Below are 12,021 nucleotides of genomic sequence, written 5' to 3'. Positions count from 1 at the left end.
GCATTTACTATGTACCAGGCATGTTCTATGGCTTTTTACAAATATTTACTAATTTTATCCTCACAACAAAGTTCTGAGATAGGTATATTATTATCCATATTTTACAGATGAGGAAACTGAGGCACAATAGGCAAATAACTTAACCAAGGTCACATGGCTAATAGGACACAGAACCAAGATCCAAACTCTGACTTCAGAGTTCAGGTTCTTAACCTTATTTGGTAACAGAGAAGATTAGACAACCACATAATTTCAGAACTAAAAGGAATCTCAATCATCAACTAGTCTCAGCCCTTCATTTTAAGGATTAAACAAGCGAGAGGAATCTCAAAAGATCACCAGAGCTAGATAATTGAGCCCCCAGAGGGCCAGAATCATACAACAGGTTTCTAATACCCAGCCCTCTTTTAAATTCTCTACCATTTACTGCTTATACTAATCATTTAGTAGTTAGCATGGGTTATCTTAGATCATTTTTCTTTCTAAACATATGTTCTGCCTTCTCAGTTTGAATAAACTCCCTAGGGATGGGACCTATACCTCCTACCTCTTGGCAACCCTACTCCCAATATGATGTCCCACACAAAAGGCATCATGATGACATTAATAGGGATGAAGCCTCAGGTGACAATGAAGCAGACTATGTTCAGGTGAAAAACAAAGATGAAAGGTTCTGCCTACTTTAAGTGTTTCCACTGCTTGCCCGCCTTCCTTTTGTTCTTATTTGGAAAAAGAGAAACACACACACAGACACACACACACACACACACACACATGCAGAGTCAAAAAAACCTGTCTCTACATAAGGTTTCCAGAATAAAAAGGCTTCTGAATTCAACCTCTCTGAGAACTGGAAAGTAAGTCAAGAGATAGACAAGCTGAGGGAAAACTGAACTTAATAAATTACCTGGACAGATAGCCAGTTATGTTTACTTAAGAGTCCATCGTGTCTAGTCCTAGAGCTACCCAGAGTATAATTTAAAGCTAAACTTCAGTGATATTTAAATGCCCTCAACCTTCCTGTTAAGCACCTGATCAAGTTTGTCTTTAAATCCTCAACTTCAATCTGTGGTTAAATCGAGGTGGATTAAACCAGTCCTCCCCATGGCTGTGATCACTGACCTTTTCTCTCAATAATCTAAGATCATGAACCAAGTAGGAAACACAGTTCATTCTCTGCCCATAATAAACCAGAGCATAAAGAGATATTTATCCAAATTCGGAGTACCTTAAGTAACAGCTCCTTAGGATATAGTCTCTATAGACGTGCCTAAAAGGGAAGCAAATCACCTGGTTTGGTAACTCCCCTACCTAATCTTCCCTGACCTTGACTACCTGACGACATCTAGCATTTTGCAAAAGCTCAGAAAAAGATTACTCAAGCAATATTTTGTTCTCATATCAACACTCTCCAAGTACTCTGAAGCAAGTTACACCTACACACACCCCATTCCTAGGGTGAAATCCAGTTGTTTACACCTGAGCTCGAAAAGTCTGTCAAATTTCTATCATTCAACAATTTGTCACCACCTGCCGAGGTTAAAGCCTTACCTCAGTACAGCGCTTGCACGTGGACTTGCTGAGGGTGACCGCATGGTGGCTGTCGATCCAGGCCTGCAGCTGGGCGCTGGGCCCTGTGAGGGCTGTGCTGGTGGACCCTGAGTGACCACTCACCCCGGTGGTTGAGCTTTCTGGAGAAGCTGGACTAAAGAGATGATCCTTAGCTACAATAGAAGCAAAGACGGTAATTATCAGAAGGAAAAGCACGATGATGCATTTTCTAATATCAGGTTCGCTCAAAAAGCCTTACAACTTCAGCCCCAGCAGCCAAACTAAGGGATCTGAGGAAGGACTCCAGCGCGGACTACACATTTAGCTCTGTCATCTGACTGGAGACTTCTGGCAACTCATTCGATATTCCCAACTCTCTTTTTTTAAATTTTTTAAAATTTACTTATTTTAAAATTTATTTTTGGCTGCATTGGGTCCTCGTTGCTGCACGCGGTCTTTCTCTAGTTGTGGCGAGCGGGGGCTACTCTTCGTTGCAGTGCGTGGGCTTCTCATTGCGGTGGCTTCTCTTGTTATGGACCATGGGCTCTAGGCGCGTGGGCTTCAGTAGTTGCGGCGCATGGGCTCAGTAGTTGTGGCTCGCGGGCTCTAGAGCACATGCTCAGTAGTTGTGGAGCATGGGCTTAGCTGCTCCACGGCATGTAGGATCTTCTCGGACCAGGGATTGAACCCATGTCCCTTGCACTGGCAGGCGGATTCTTAACCACTGCACCACCAGGGAATTCCCAGAAGCTTTAAATTTTGATAAAGTCCAATTTATCTATTTTTTCTTGTACTTTTGATGTAATATCTAAGAAATCATTGTCTAATCCGAAGTCACAAAGGTTTTACTCCTATAATTTTCCCCTAAGAGTTTTATAGTTTTAGCTCTTACATTTGGTACTATGATTCATTTTGAGTTAATCTTTGTGTATGGTGTGAGGAAGGGGTCCAAATTCATTCTTTTGCATGTAGATATCCAGTTTCCCAGTACCATTTGTTGAAAAGATTATTCTTTCCCTATTGAAATGCCTTGGCACCTCTGTCGAAAATCCACTGACTATAAATGTAAGGGTAGAGCCCATGATTTTAACTAGTATGCTATACTGTTACCACACCTAGACTGATATTTAAACAAAGTGTTAACAAAATCAGCTAATCCCAAGAAAAGTTAACAATAGTTCTCTCTACTAAGCTGGACTTGCACTTTTCATCATATACTCTTTTACACTATGTGTTTTAAAACATGAATATGTATTATTTTCATAAAAAGTTTTTTAAAAGCTCGTCAATTATAAATTTTAAAAGCTAACCCCTCTTATATACTGTCAAAACAGGGTCAACAACTAAGAGACTTTTTTAATGTACTAGACATTCAAATATTACTAACACATGAAATATAGATAGAAAGGTGAAAAGGGATCTAGAAATCCTCTTATCTCTGAAATATGAAGAATGGATGCTTCTTAAAGAAAAACTAAAATCCAGCCAATTAGTTATAGGATCACAAAAGAGCAACTGGGTTTTGTATTCGTGGCAGAATATTCCAGATCAGACTATATACCCTTAGTATCTGTCCTCCATAAGCTTGTAGTCTAAGATAGGCTTCTCAACCCTTATTTGCGTCAGAATCACCTGGGTTCTCTAGGTCTCACTCTTGACCTACTGAATCAGAATCGCAAGCCATGGGGCCCAAGCATGTATATTTATGTATGTGTATGTATATATGTATGTATGTGCACACAAATAAATATACATATATTTTAAATGTTCACTGGTTATGTACACTCCTAATTAAGAACTACTGAACTAAGGCAACGTGACACATGACTACAGACTAACAAATGATACTTGGAAAATTTTTAATTAAGCTCTGGTTTTCATTTTGCTTATTTTAGAAGGCAAAGTGGAAATAAGGATTCTTAGTAGTAACATCTCATAGAAAGAGAATCACAGGATATGAGCATGGGAAAGACATTTGGAGTGACTAGGCTAACCGATTCGTTCTACTGATGAGGAAACTTAAGTCCAGACAGGTAATTAATTGGCGTTAGAGTCAGGGCTAGCACACAAGCCTCGTGATTCCATTATGCCTTACTGAATCCTTTGATTTCACAGATGACTGACTCTAAAAGAAGATGACAATTCCTTACAAAACATCTATGCTAAGGGCCCCACCCTCCTATTAAGCTCAGATATTTGCCAATACACAGAACACAGTACTAAGCACCATTACAAGGAAAGGAATATCTTCCGTAATCAAAAAGAGCTGCAATCTTGCTGGGGAGAGACTATTTACCAAAAATAAAAATAAACCAACAGATGGATAAATAAAGAATAAGAGATTGCACAACTAATCAAAATCATCAGAATTTTTCCCTAAATACCACCTCTAACAAAAAAGGCAAATAAAATTTAGTTAACAATTTTATCATTTGTTTCCAAATTCCCCCCCCTCAATTTTGAAATAAAATTTGAAACAGCACTGAAAGAAATATATTAAATGTTGCAAGAACTACACAGGACCAGTTGGTCAGAAAAACTCAGGTAAAATTGTAATTATAAGTTTCTTTTATTTTGCCCCAACTCTTCTGCCTAATATCAATTCCTAATGTTAAGATCCATCAAGTACCTACTATCCACTTATAAAAAGTCTAAAGGGTAATAATATAAAATATGCTCCATACTTAAACATTTATAAGAATTATGTACATCAGCAAAAGAGACTGGATAGCACAGAAATAGACAAATATAGAATAATTTATGATAAAAGATATCACAAAACAATAAAGAGAGAATGTATTTTTTTAAATAGTATAGTAATGATGGCTTGATAATTTGGAAAAAAGTTTTTTCCCTTATCTCTTGCTACATAACAAAGCATGTTAAATGGAACTTTTACCAGATCTCTGAGGCAATAACTTCCTAAGCTTAGAAGTAAATACAAAGGAAAAGAGCAACAGATTACACTGCAAAATAATAATAATAATAAGGTTTTTAAGGCAAAAGAGTAGCTTATGGAAAATATTTACATTTAAAAAAAAGAACAAAACAACAACAACAAAAAAAAACCTCAAGCAAATTGGTGAGGAAACAGCAGTACCACAAATGATAAAATGAATAAGAACAGGAATTCTTTAATTCATTAGAAATTTAATTCATTAGAAAGAAAAGAGCAAACCTAGAATAAAAAGGTGTATTCATTTTATTTTTATTTCATAATCAGAAATGCAGATTAAAGCAATGAAGTATAATTTCTTACATATTAAAAATGGAATTCCCATTGGTGGTAAATGTACATTGAGAAGAGTCCATGGATATAAGGGGGTATGTAAATAAGCTATTACTATTCTTTTGGAAAACAATTTGACAATGTGGATCAAAAACCACTAAAATGGCCATATCTTTTAACCCAGCATTCTCACTTGTGGGAATTTATCTTAAAAAAAAATCTAAAATAATGAAAACATTATATTCACAAAAATGATCCCCACCTCCTAGTCTTCTCACAAAAGCTTTCAGTACTTTTTATTAATATACCTAGTATCACCTAGTTAATGGAAAACTTCCAAATTCCTTTTCGATACAAGTTCTACAACTTTAGGAGTAATCATGTTAACTTCCTGTAAAATCCAATGGAACAAAATAGGCCACTGACCTAACACTCTCCACTCCCTATCTCCTGAACGTGTGTATCACCTTTCTAGAGACAGGGACAAAGTTATATCTTGTTTTAGCTGCCTTTCTCCCTCCAAAGGCTATATCACAAACAGATTCTATCCCTACTCTCTAGCCTACTTCACCTCTTTCTATTCCCAGTCCTCAATCCCCTCTTTTTCTCTAATTAGTCCCAACAGTTTAATCACAGTATAAACTGTATATTGTACAGTTTAGTAAAAAATTAGAAATAACAGATGTCCCACACTAGGAGAATGGCTAAATTATAGCAGCTGTCTTTTTCAATAATTTTAATGGCTGCATAATATTCAAGATTCAAAACAATATAGAAATGGTTTGACATAATGATAATTAAAAGGGAACAGAATACCAAATCCTATGTACTGTAGTTTTGCAATTATGTGAAACTCTGCATGTAGGAATCCTGAAAAGGAATCTGCAAAATGGTTATACGAGTTGTACTGACATGACAGGATTGCAAATGGCTTTTCCTTTCTTGTATTTCTCAAACTTGAGAACAATTTTTTTTGCGAAACCTACTAACTGGCCACAAATTGCTACATATGATCCTTAAATAGCTCTTGGAGCCAAAAAAATTGGGAGACAAGGGAGTAAATTTTAATATAGACTTGTGTTGGATGATATTATATATCAACATTAAGTCCAGTGGGTTTATGTGGAAGAGTAATTGTTCTTAGGAGGCACATCCTGAAATACTTAAGGTGAAAGTCATGATGCCTGCAACTTATTCCAAATGTTTCAGGCAAAAAGTGTGTGTGTGTGTAGAGGGAGAGAGAGATTGGGAGGGAGAGAGAAAAGAGGGTGTAAAGAAGGAAAATAAAACAAATGACGGGAAATGTGAATCTTATGAAGGGAATGTGGGTATTCATTATATTATTCTTTCATCTTTTCTGTTGACCTGGGTGAACTGCTAGACTGCTGGGTTAGCAGCTTTTAAAACTTTTCTACAGAGCCCATAGTAGAATATTCCTGCTTGGATTTGTGGGGAAAGTCTGGTTCATTCACCTTCATCACCTTCAGTCATGTCCCTGCACTGAGGCTGGTTTGTGTTTGAAAAACTCAGGAAGTTGTATGTCAGCTAACCCTAGAGACACTAAGAAGCTCAGAACCAATCCCTGGGACTCATTTCTTGATTTCCATTGTTCAGGCAAATCCCAACGATTTCTCTGATGCAGCATAAACATCTCTAAAAACAGTGGCTCTCAAAATGTGGTAGGCACACCTTTAGAGGTCCCTTTACCTCTTTAGAGGTAAAACTATTTTCATAATAAGATACATTTGTCTTTTTCACTGCTGGGGTTCTTAATAATGTTTAAGAGTAAAGGACAAATTTTTGAAAACCACCAACCTTGACATTTTGAAAAGTTTGAAAGAAAGAATATGTGAAAAGTGGGGTTTCATGAGGACCCCAAATTTTTATCTAGGTTTGCAAAAAAAACAAGTTCTTCCCTTAAACCTAAGTGAAGTGAACACAAGTTGACTTCTCTTTCAAAGCCCCTAAAACTCATTGGAACGGGGCAGTCCTCTAGGCCTCGTTTTAAAAAACTGTTGTTGTTCTTTTGTTATGAGTTCTAATTCCAGGACACTTAAAATGAAGGAGAAGGAGAAGAATAAGCAGGAGGAGGAGGACAAGGAGAAAGGAGGAGGAGAAGCAGAAGCAGCAGCAGAAACAGCCTGACTGTAAGGAAGAGACCCATCAACACTCCCTCCTTTCTGGATCCTCACGCATTGCATGAAGCTGCAAAGGCCTGTGTTTCTATTTCGCGGTCATGGCAACTAACAAAAAACCAGCAGATCATCATGAGGATTGACTGATTAGACTTCTGAAAGGACCAGGTCAAGGTCAAGAGGTTTACACCAATCAAAGGATGAGAGAAAGAACCTAAGAACTTCAAAGCCGGGAAACAGGGGGGAAGGCAAAGAGGAGCCCAGCAAAGAAAGCAAAATGGCAAGGTTAAACACAGACTGGAGCTGCCACTTGTTAGAACTTGAATTTTTGCCATTAATTAGCAACATGATCACTTCAAATGTGATGATAAAAATTTTACAGCACTCCACTCAAGGACTTCTGCAGATCCCACAGTTCTTAACAAAACTTTTTATTCAGTTCAAATGCAAAGAGTTTTGCAAACACATCACCACTCTCGGATTTTTAAAAAATAAATTAATAATTTTCAATAGTATTTTATTCAAACCACAAGAAACACGTAATACTATTATTACAGTTGAGTGTAACAAGATGCCATCAAATAAGAAGTTATTCCATAAAAAAACCTAAGAGTAGGGAAGCTTAAGTGGGGAAGCATATATGATCTATAAAGTGAAGAAGACAAGATAAATATACGTGTTTTTTAAAGTCTGCAGGGTATGAGACATGCTAGAAAAATAAAACACAAGTATTTGTGGAAACACAAGGAAGACTAGAAACTTAATGTGACAGGCTGATGACCCTCTGACGCTGAATATAGTAAATACATCTTAGTTTTTAGTACTATTTATTTACCAAATTGAAATAAAACACTGGGATGGTTTTTAGTTTTGTTTTTTGTTGTTTTTTTTTAATCTATTCATGGCTGTGATGGGTCTTCGTTTCTGTGCGAGGGCTTTCTCTAGTTGCGGCAAGCGGGGGCCACTCTTCATCGCGGTGCGCGGGCCTCTCACTATCGCGGCCTCTCTTGTTGCGGAGCACAGACTCCAGACACGCAGGCTCAGCAATTGTGGCTCACGGGCCCAGCCACTCCACGGCATGTGGGATCTTCCCAGACCAGGGCTCGAACCCGCGTCCCCTGCATTGGCAGGCAGATTCTCAACCACTGTGCCACCAGGGAAGCCCCGGTTTTTAGTTTTGAAAGGGGTTTTTAGTTCTTACAAAGAATATGCCATATAAAGTACTAGTTATGTTAGAAGCAAGCTGCTACAAAAGGGCCTACAACATCCTGGTTATAGCTCTTCTTCTATCTCCTTCAAAGGAGTCTTATTAGAAGATTAAAATTAAACCTGGGTTGTGGTGGGGGTCCTAGCCTAGAAGGAACTTCCCACTTGCCTCACTCCACAACTGTATTCTTTTTTTTAAATAAATTTATTTATTTTATTTATTTTTTGGCTGTGTTGGGTCCTCATTGCTGCACGCAGGCTTTCTCTAGTTGTGGTGAGCAGGGGCTACTCTTCGTTGTGGTGCGCAGGCTTCTTATTGCTGTGGCTTCTCTTGTTGCAGAGCACAGGCTCTAGGCACACGGGCTTCAGTAGTTGTGGCATGCAAGCTCAGTAGTTGTGGCGCACGGGCTTAGTTGCTCTACGGCATGTGGGATGTTCCCAGGCCAGGGCTCAAACCCGTGTCCCCTGCATTGGCAGGCGGATTCTTAACCACTGCACCAACAGGGAAGTCCCACAACTGTATTCTAATACGATTATATGCCATGTCCAGGATTCAATGGCTATACGAACCTGAGAACACACATTGTGAAAGGAAATATCTCTTCCCCGAAGGACTGGTTTATGATGGGAAGATCTATGCCAGAAGATCAAGTGTGTTATTACTGCAGCAGACTCTTTGGAGGTGGGAGTAAGGTTGGTCTTAGTTTACTGGATCACTCGGCCCAAAGATCATTCTGTCAGGGTGAGGATTTACCACAGGGAATTTGGAAGGGTTATTTAAGGACCAAATGGTGGGACTTCCCTGGTGGCACAGTGGTTAAGACTCCGTGCATCCAATGCAGGGGGCCTGGGTTTGGTCCCTGGTCGGGGAACTAGATCCCACATGCATGACGCAACTAAGAGTTCTCATGCCACAACTAAGGAGCCCATGTGCCCGCCTGCTACAACTAAGACCCGGCACAACCAAATAAATAAATTAATTAATTAATTAAAACTATTAAAAAAAAAAAAGAACCAAATGGTAGAAGAAAAAAATATCCAACTTTCTCCTACTGTTAAATTTCATATTGATGCTGTTAATAAGATAATAACATCATTTTAGGGACTTCCCTGGTGGCGCAGTGGTTAAGAATCTGTCTGTCAATGCAGGGGACATGGGTTCAAGCCCTGGTCTGGGAAGATTCCACATGCCGCAGAGCAACTAAGCCCATATGCCACAACTACTGAGCCTGTGCTCTAGAGCCGCGAGCCACAACTACTGAGCCCACGTGCCACAACTACTGAAGCCCGCGCGCCTAGAGCCCATGCTCCGCAACAAAAGAAGCCACTGCAATGAGAAACCCACGCACCACAACAAAGAGTAGCCCCTGCCTGCCGCAACTAGAGAAAGCCCGTGCGCAACAACGAAGAACCAATGCAACCAAAAATAAATAAATAAATAAATAAATAAATAAATAAATAAATAAGAAAATAAAAAATAAAAAAAAAGAAAATCATTTTAAAGGCAATACTACAGAACTTTTTAAAAATCAGAAATATAAACACTTAAAAAATATTACATGAAAGAATAAAATGTTAAAGTCTTCCTTAGTATATTATATTTTTAAAATGATTTAAGAAATCAAATTTTTCTCATCTATGATGGATATATTCTTGACTTGATAATGCCCTCTAGATTTCGATTTCTTCATTTATGAGATAAGAGTTGGTCTGGATATGTACAAAATTTCTGCAAAGATGTCTTTTCTGTACATAAAGCATACACATGGAAGAAAGTGTAGGTGCTATCTTTGATTGTACAACATACCCACTATCGAATCTGAATTACAGTCATTAAAATACAAAAGGAATCTGTGGAAATGACTAAGCTGATCCCTCACACTCACACACTCACACTCACACTCACACACTCACACACCCCTACCAAATACCACTTAAAAGCTAACTAAAAGAAGTTCTCTCACCTACGCTAGACCATTAATTCTCATGATTTCACTAAACATGCTTCAAATATATATACATGCAGAAAATATTTTGTATTTCTCTTATTCTTTATGTTACCTGAGTGTTAAAAATAGCCAAAAAATGGAAAAGTCATAGTACACTAAAATGTTCAGCCAATATGACCAACATTAGACTTTTAAAGAAACTGTCTCAATCTTTCCAGTTTTCTCATAAAAGGTTTAGAAATAAGAGATGAGGTTGCATTGTGTTTGAACAGATTTTCTTTTAAGGACTTAAAAGAAAACTATAGAGCGCTCCTGCCTTCTGAGATGGCCCACACTCTGTCTGTGGAGTGTGTTTCTCTCTAGATAAATCCACATCTTACCTATCACTTTGTCTTTCACTGAATTCTTTCCGTGATGAGACATCAAGAACCTGAGCTTCTTTAAGTCATGAGACCAGGTGTGTGATCTCACTAAAAGGACTGTGGGTTCAAGTCCCAATCTGGATTTTGGCTGGGTTCAAGTTCCGGCTTGTGGGTTCAAGTCCCAATCTGACATGCATGGTTTCAGCTGGTGACCATGAAGGGACAGTGACAAGACTACAACAAATAGGGAGGAAAGTTTTGCAAAACAGTGAGACGGACCTTAAGATCTTGGCACCAAATATTGTTGACTCTATCATTGTATAGAAAATTTCATCTCTAAAAGGAAGAAGTACAATCCTGCAGCCTGTGGAACAAAAACCACATTCACAGAAAGACAGACAAGATGAAAAGGCAGAGGGCTATGTACCAGATGAAGCAACAAGATAAAACCCTAGAAAAACAACTAAATGAAGTGGAGATAGGCAATCTTCCAGAAAAAGAATTCAGAATAATGATAGTGAAGATGATCCAGGACCTCGGAAAAAGAATGGAGGCAAAGATCGAGAATACGCAAGAAATGTTTAACAAAGATCGAGAAGAATTAAAGAACAAACAAACAGACATGAACAACACAATAACTGAAATGAAAAATACACTAGAAGGAGTCAATAGCAGAATAACTGAGGCAGAAGAACGGATAAGTGACCTGGAAGACAGAATGGTGGAATTCACTGCTGCGGAACAGAATAAAGATAAAAGAATGAAAAGAAATGAAGACAGCCTAAGAGACCTCTGGGACAACATTAAATGCAACAACATTCGCATTATACGGGTCCCAGAAGGAGAAGAGAGAGAGAAAGGACCCAAGAAAATATTTGAAGAGATTATAGTCGAAAACTTCCCTAACATGGGAAAGGAAATAGCCACCCAAGTGCAGGAAGCACAGAGAGTCCCATACAGCATAAACCCAAGGAGAAACACGCCGAGACACATAGTAATCAAACTGGCAAAAATTAAAGACAAAGAAAAATTATTGAAAGCAGCAAGGGAAAAACAACAAATAACATACAAGGGAACTCCCATAAGGTTACCGGTGATTTCTCAGCAGAAACTCTACAAGCCAGAAGGGAGTGGCATGATATACTTAAAGTGATGAAAGGGAAGAAGCTACAACCAAAATTACTCTACCCAGCAAGGACCTCATTCAGATTCGATGGAGAAATCAAAAGCTTTACAGACAAGCAAAAGCTAAGAGAATTCAGCAACACCAAACCAGCTCTACAACAAATGCTAAAGGAACTTCTCTAAGTGGGAAACACAAGAGAAGAAAAGGACCTACAAAAACAAACCCAAAACAATTAAGAAAATGGTCATAGGAACATACATATCGATAATTACCTTAAACGTGAATGGATTAAATGCCCCAACCAAAAGACACAGGCTTGCTGAATGGATACAAAAACAAGACCCATATATATGCTGTCTACAACAGACCCACTTCCGACCTAGGGACACATTCAGACTGAAAGTGAGGGGATGGAAAAAGATATTCCATGCAAATGGCAATCAAAAGAAAGCTGGAGTAGCAA

At 38.4% G+C, this 12,021-nt stretch overlaps 1 long non-coding RNA gene across 1 annotated transcript in view; it reads right to left on the bottom strand.

Moving 5' to 3' along the window:
• Positions 1-298: 298 nt before the first annotated feature.
• The window catches only part of LOC309609060, a 79,276-nt gene continuing 67,553 nt past the window's right edge, over positions 299-12,021 (bottom strand). Inside the window, exon 3 of the long non-coding RNA XR_014233238.1 lies at positions 299-1,724. This is a non-coding gene — a long non-coding RNA (uncharacterized lncRNA). The remainder of the gene's footprint in view (positions 1,725-12,021) is intronic.

This window comes from Balaenoptera borealis (assembly GCF_965194805.1).
Source record: "Balaenoptera borealis genome assembly, chromosome: 13".
NCBI lineage: Eukaryota > Metazoa > Chordata > Mammalia > Artiodactyla > Balaenopteridae > Balaenoptera > Balaenoptera borealis.
Note: the sequence above shows the minus strand (reverse complement) of the source record. Positions and strands in the feature narration are given on the sequence as shown.